This window comes from Rutilus rutilus, assembly GCF_951802725.1.
Source record: "Rutilus rutilus genome assembly, chromosome: 22".
In the NCBI taxonomy this organism is placed as follows: domain Eukaryota; kingdom Metazoa; phylum Chordata; class Actinopteri; order Cypriniformes; family Leuciscidae; genus Rutilus; species Rutilus rutilus.
This window is the reverse complement of record NC_140227.1, coordinates 283986-290000: the sequence shown is the minus strand read 5'-3', so window position 1 is coordinate 290000 and position 6015 is coordinate 283986.

Here is a 6015-nt window from a genome sequence, read left to right as displayed (position 1 = left end):
TCTAAAAATTTAAATAAATCATGTGAAAGAATGTCACTCTTTTCTTTGAAGAAAATATTACTTTGTATGAAGTCACTGAAACTGTTCAAACTGTAAAGATGAAAAGTTTGTATTTTCTGTATTGGTGTTTGATGCTAGTGTTTTTACTCTCAGTGTGTTCTGAGTGGCAGTGTGTGTTATCTCAGTGAGGGTTGTGCCAGTGTGTTCTGAGTGGCAGTGTGTGTTATCTCAGTGAGGGTTGTGCCAGTGTGTTCTGAGTGGCAGTGTGTGTTATCTCAGTGAGGGTTGTGCCAGTGTGTTCTGAGTGGCAGTGTGTGTTATCTCAGTGAGGGTTGTGCCAGTGTGTTCTGAGTGGCAGTGTGTGTTATCTCAGTGAGGGTTGTGCCAGTGTGTTCTGAGTGGCAGTGTGTGTTATCTCAGTGAGGGTTGTGCCAGTGTGTTCTGAGTGGCAGTGTGTGTTATCTCAGTGAGGGTTGTGCAGTGTGTTCTGAGTGGCAGTGTGTGTTATCTCAGTGAGGGTTGTGCCAGTGTGTTCTGAGTGGCAGTGTGTGTTATCTCAGTGAGGGTTGTGCCAGTGTGTTCTGAGTGGCAGTGTGTGTTATCTCAGTGAGGGTTGTGCCAGTGTGTTCTGAGTGGCAGTGTGTGTTATCTCAGTGAGGGTTGTGCCAGTGTGTTCTGAGTGGCAGTGTGTGTTATCTCAGTGAGGGTTGTGCCAGTGTGTTCTGAGTGGCAGTGTGTGTTATCTCAGTGAGGGTTGTGCCAGTGTGTTCTGAGTGGCAGTGTGTGTTATCTCAGTGAGGGTTGTGCAGTGTGTTCTGAGTGGCAGTGTGTGTTATCTCAGTGAGGGTTGTGCCAGTGTGTTCTGAGTGGCAGTGTGTGTTATCTCAGTGAGGGTTGTGCAGTGTGTTCTGAGTGGCAGTGTGTGTTATCTCAGTGAGGGTTGTGCAGTGTGTTCTGAGTGGCAGTGTGTGTTATCTCAGTGAGGGTTGTGCCAGTGTGTTCTGAGTGGCAGTGTGTGTTATCTCAGTGAGGGTTGTGCCAGTGTGTTCTGAGTGGCAGTGTGTGTTATCTCAGTGAGGGTTGTGCCAGTGTGTTCTGAGTGGCAGTGTGTGTTATCTCAGTGAGGGTTGTGCAGTGTGTTCTGAGTGGCAGTGTGTGTTATCTCAGTGAGGGTTGTGCCAGTGTGTTCTGAGTGGCAGTGTGTGTTATCTCAGTGAGGGTTGTGCCAGTGTGTTCTGAGTGGCAGTGTGTGTTATCTCAGTGAGGGTTGTGTAGTGTGTTCTGAGTGGCAGTGTGTGTTATCTCAGTGAGGGTTGTGTAGTGTGTTCTGAGTGGCAGTGTGTGTTATCTCAGTGAGGGTTGTGTAGTGTGTTCTGAGTGGCAGTGTGTGTTATCTCAGTGAGGGTTGTGCCAGTGTGTTCTGAGTGGCAGTGTGTGTTATCTCAGTGAGGGTTGTGTAGTGTGTTCTGAGTGGCAGTGTGTGTTATCTCAGTGAGGGTTGTGTAGTGTGTTCTGAGTGGCAGTGTGTGTTATCTCAGTGAGGGTTGTGCCAGTGTGTTCTGAGTGGCAGTGTGTGTTATCTCAGTGAGGGTTGTGCCAGTGTGTTCTGAGTGGCAGTGTGTGTTATCTCAGTGAGGGTTGTGCCAGTGTGTTCTGAGTGGCAGTGTGTGTTATCTCAGTGAGGGTTGTGCCAGTGTGTTCTGAGTGGCAGTGTGTGTTATCTCAGTGAGGGTTGTGCCAGTGTGTTCTGAGTGGCAGTGTGTGTTATCTCAGTGAGGGTTGTGCCAGTGTGTTCTGAGTGGCAGTGTGTGTTATCTCAGTGAGGGTTGTGCAGTGTGTTCTGAGTGGCAGTGTGTGTTATCTCAGTGAGGGTTGTGTAGTGTGTTCTGAGTGGCAGTGTGTGTTATCTCAGTGAGGGTTGTGCCAGTGTGTTCTGAGTGGCAGTGTGTGTTATCTCAGTGAGGGTTGTGCCAGTGTGTTCTGAGTGGCAGTGTGTGTTATCTCAGTGAGGGTTGTGCCAGTGTGTTCTGAGTGGCAGTGTGTGTTATCTCAGTGAGGGTTGTGCAGTGTGTTCTGAGTGGCAGTGTGTGTTATCTCAGTGAGGGTTGTGCCAGTGTGTTCTGAGTGGCAGTGTGTGTTATCTCAGTGAGGGTTGTGCCAGTGTGTTCTGAGTGGCAGTGTGTGTTATCTCAGTGAGGGTTGTGTAGTGTGTTCTGAGTGGCAGTGTGTGTTATCTCAGTGAGGGTTGTGCCAGTGTGTTCTGAGTGGCAGTGTGTGTTATCTCAGTGAGGGTTGTGCCAGTGTGTTCTGAGTGGCAGTGTGTGTTATCTCAGTGAGGGTTGTGCCAGTGTGTTCTGAGTGGCAGTGTGTGTTATCTCAGTGAGGGTTGTGCCAGTGTGTTCTGAGTGGCAGTGTGTGTTATCTCAGTGAGGGTTGTGCCAGTGTGTTCTGAGTGGCAGTGTGTGTTATCTCAGTGAGGGTTGTGCAGTGTGTTCTGAGTGGCAGTGTGTGTTATCTCAGTGAGGGTTGTGCCAGTGTGTTCTGAGTGGCAGTGTGTGTTATCTCAGTGAGGGTTGTGCCAGTGTGTTCTGAGTGGCAGTGTGTGTTATCTCAGTGAGGGTTGTGCCAGTGTGTTCTGAGTGGCAGTGTGTGTTATCTCAGTGAGGGTTGTGCCAGTGTGTTCTGAGTGGCAGTGTGTGTTATCTCAGTGAGGGTTGTGCAGTGTGTTCTGAGTGGCAGTGTGTGTTATCTCAGTGAGGGTTGTGCCAGTGTGTTCTGAGTGGCAGTGTGTGTTATCTCAGTGAGGGTTGTGCAGTGTGTTCTGAGTGGCAGTGTGTGTTATCTCAGTGAGGGTTGTGCCAGTGTGTTCTGAGTGGCAGTGTGTGTTATCTCAGTGAGGGTTGTGCCAGTGTGTTCTGAGTGGCAGTGTGTGTTATCTCAGTGAGGGTTGTGCCAGTGTGTTCTGAGTGGCAGTGTGTGTTATCTCAGTGAGGGTTGTGCCAGTGTGTTCTGAGTGGCAGTGTGTGTTATCTCAGTGAGGGTTGTGCCAGTGTGTTCTGAGTGACAGTGTGTGTTATCTCAGTGAGGGTTGTGCCAGTGTGTTCTGAGTGGCAGTGTGTGTTATCTCAGTGAGGGTTGTGCCAGTGTGTTCTGAGTGGCAGTGTGTGTTATCTCAGTGAGGGTTGTGCCAGTGTGTTCTGAGTGGCAGTGTGTGTTATCTCAGTGAGGGTTGTGCCAGTGTGTTCTGAGTGGCAGTGTGTGTTATCTCAGTGAGGGTTGTGCCAGTGTGTTCTGAGTGACAGTGTGTGTTATCTCAGTGAGGGTTGTGCCAGTGTGTTCTGAGTGGCAGTGTGTGTTATCTCAGTGAGGGTTGTGCCAGTGTGTTCTGAGTGGCAGTGTGTGTTATCTCAGTGAGGGTTGTGCCAGTGTGTTCTGAGTGGCAGTGTGTGTTATCTCAGTGAGGGTTGTGCAGTGTGTTCTGAGTGACAGTGTGTGTTATCTCAGTGAGGGTTGTGCCAGTGTGTTCTGAGTGGCAGTGTGTGTTATCTCAGTGAGGGTTGTGCCAGTGTGTTCTGAGTGGCAGTGTGTGTTATCTCAGTGAGGGTTGTGCCAGTGTGTTCTGAGTGGCAGTGTGTGTTATCTCAGTGAGGGTTGTGCCAGTGTGTTCTGAGTGGCAGTGTGTGTTATCTCAGTGAGGGTTGTGCCAGTGTGTTCTGAGTGACAGTGTGTGTTATCTCAGTGAGGGTTGTGCCAGTGTGTTCTGAGTGGCAGTGTGTGTTATCTCAGTGAGGGTTGTGCCAGTGTGTTCTGAGTGGCAGTGTGTGTTATCTCAGTGAGGGTTGTGCCAGTGTGTTCTGAGTGGCAGTGTGTGTTATCTCAGTGAGGGTTGTGCCAGTGTGTTCTGAGTGGCAGTGTGTGTTATCTCAGTGAGGGTTGTGCCAGTGTGTTCTGAGTGGCAGTGTGTGTTATCTCAGTGAGGGTTGTGCCAGTGTGTTCTGAGTGGCAGTGTGTGTTATCTCAGTGAGGGTTGTGCCAGTGTGTTCTGAGTGGCAGTGTGTGTTATCTCAGTGAGGGTTGTGCAGTGTGTTCTGAGTGGCAGTGTGTGTTATCTCAGTGAGGGTTGTGCCAGTGTGTTCTGAGTGGCAGTGTGTGTTATCTCAGTGAGGGTTGTGCCAGTGTGTTCTGAGTGGCAGTGTGTGTTATCTCAGTGAGGGTTGTGCCAGTGTGTTCTGAGTGACAGTGTGTGTTATCTCAGTGAGGGTTGTGCCAGTGTGTTCTGAGTGGCAGTGTGTGTTATCTCAGTGAGGGTTGTGCCAGTGTGTTCTGAGTGGCAGTGTGTGTTATCTCAGTGAGGGTTGTGCCAGTGTGTTCTGAGTGGCAGTGTGTGTTATCTCAGTGAGGGTTGTGCCAGTGTGTTCTGAGTGGCAGTGTGTGTTATCTCAGTGAGGGTTGTGCCAGTGTGTTCTGAGTGGCAGTGTGTGTTATCTCAGTGAGGGTTGTGCAGTGTGTTCTGAGTGGCAGTGTGTGTTATCTCAGTGAGGGTTGTGCCAGTGTGTTCTGAGTGGCAGTGTGTGTTATCTCAGTGAGGGTTGTGCCAGTGTGTTCTGAGTGGCAGTGTGTGTTATCTCAGTGAGGGTTGTGCCAGTGTGTTCTGAGTGGCAGTGTGTGTTATCTCAGTGAGGGTTGTGCCAGTGTGTTCTGAGTGACAGTGTGTGTTATCTCAGTGAGGGTTGTGCCAGTGTGTTCTGAGTGGCAGTGTGTGTTATCTCAGTGAGGGTTGTGTAGTGTGTTCTGAGTGGCAGTGTGTGTTATCTCAGTGAGGGTTGTGCCAGTGTGTTCTGAGTGGCAGTGTGTGTTATCTCAGTGAGGGTTGTGCAGTGTGTTCTGAGTGGCAGTGTGTGTTATCTCAGTGAGGGTTGTGCCAGTGTGTTCTGAGTGGCAGTGTGTGTTATCTCAGTGAGGGTTGTGCCAGTGTGTTCTGAGTGGCAGTGTGTGTTATCTCAGTGAGGGTTGTGCCAGTGTGTTCTGAGTGGCAGTGTGTGTTATCTCAGTGAGGGTTGTGCCAGTGTGTTCTGAGTGGCAGTGTGTGTTATCTCAGTGAGGGTTGTGCCAGTGTGTTCTGAGTGGCAGTCTGTGTTATCTCAGTGAGGGTTGTGCCAGTGTGTTCTGAGTGGCAGTGTGTGTTATCTCAGTGAGGGTTGTGCCAGTGTGTTCTGAGTGGCAGTGTGTGTTATCTCAGTGAGGGTTGTGCCAGTGTGTTCTGAGTGGCAGTGTGTGTTATCTCAGTGAGGGTTGTGCCAGTGTGTTCTGAGTGGCAGTGTGTGTTATCTCAGTGAGGGTTGTGCCAGTGTGTTCTGAGTGGCAGTGTGTGTTATCTCAGTGAGGGTTGTGCCAGTGTGTTCTGAGTGGCAGTGTGTGTTATCTCAGTGAGGGTTGTGCCAGTGTGTTCTGAGTGGCAGTGTGTGTTATCTCAGTGAGGGTTGTGCCAGTGTGTTCTGAGTGGCAGTGTGTGTTATCTCAGTGAGGGTTGTGCCAGTGTGTTCTGAGTGGCAGTGTGTGTTATCTCAGTGAGGGTTGTGCCAGTGTGTTCTGAGTGGCAGTGTGTGTTATCTCAGTGAGGGTTGTGCCAGTGTGTTCTGAGTGGCAGTGTGTGTTATCTCAGTGAGGGTTGTGCCAGTGTGTTCTGAGTGGCAGTGTGTGTTATCTCAGTGAGGGTTGTGCCAGTGTGTTCTGAGTGGCAGTGTGTGTTATCTCAGTGAGGGTTGTGCCAGTGTGTTCTGAGTGGCAGTGTGTGTTATCTCAGTGAGGGTTGTGCCAGTGTGTTCTGAGTGGCAGTGTGTGTTATCTCAGTGAGGGTTGTGCCAGTGTGTTCTGAGTGGCAGTGTGTGTTATCTCAGTGAGGGTTGTGCCAGTGTGTTCTGAGTGACAGTGTGTGTTATCTCAGTGAGGGTTGTGCCAGTGTGTTCTGAGTGGCAGTGTGTGTTATCTCAGTGAGGGTTGTGCCAGTGTGTTCTG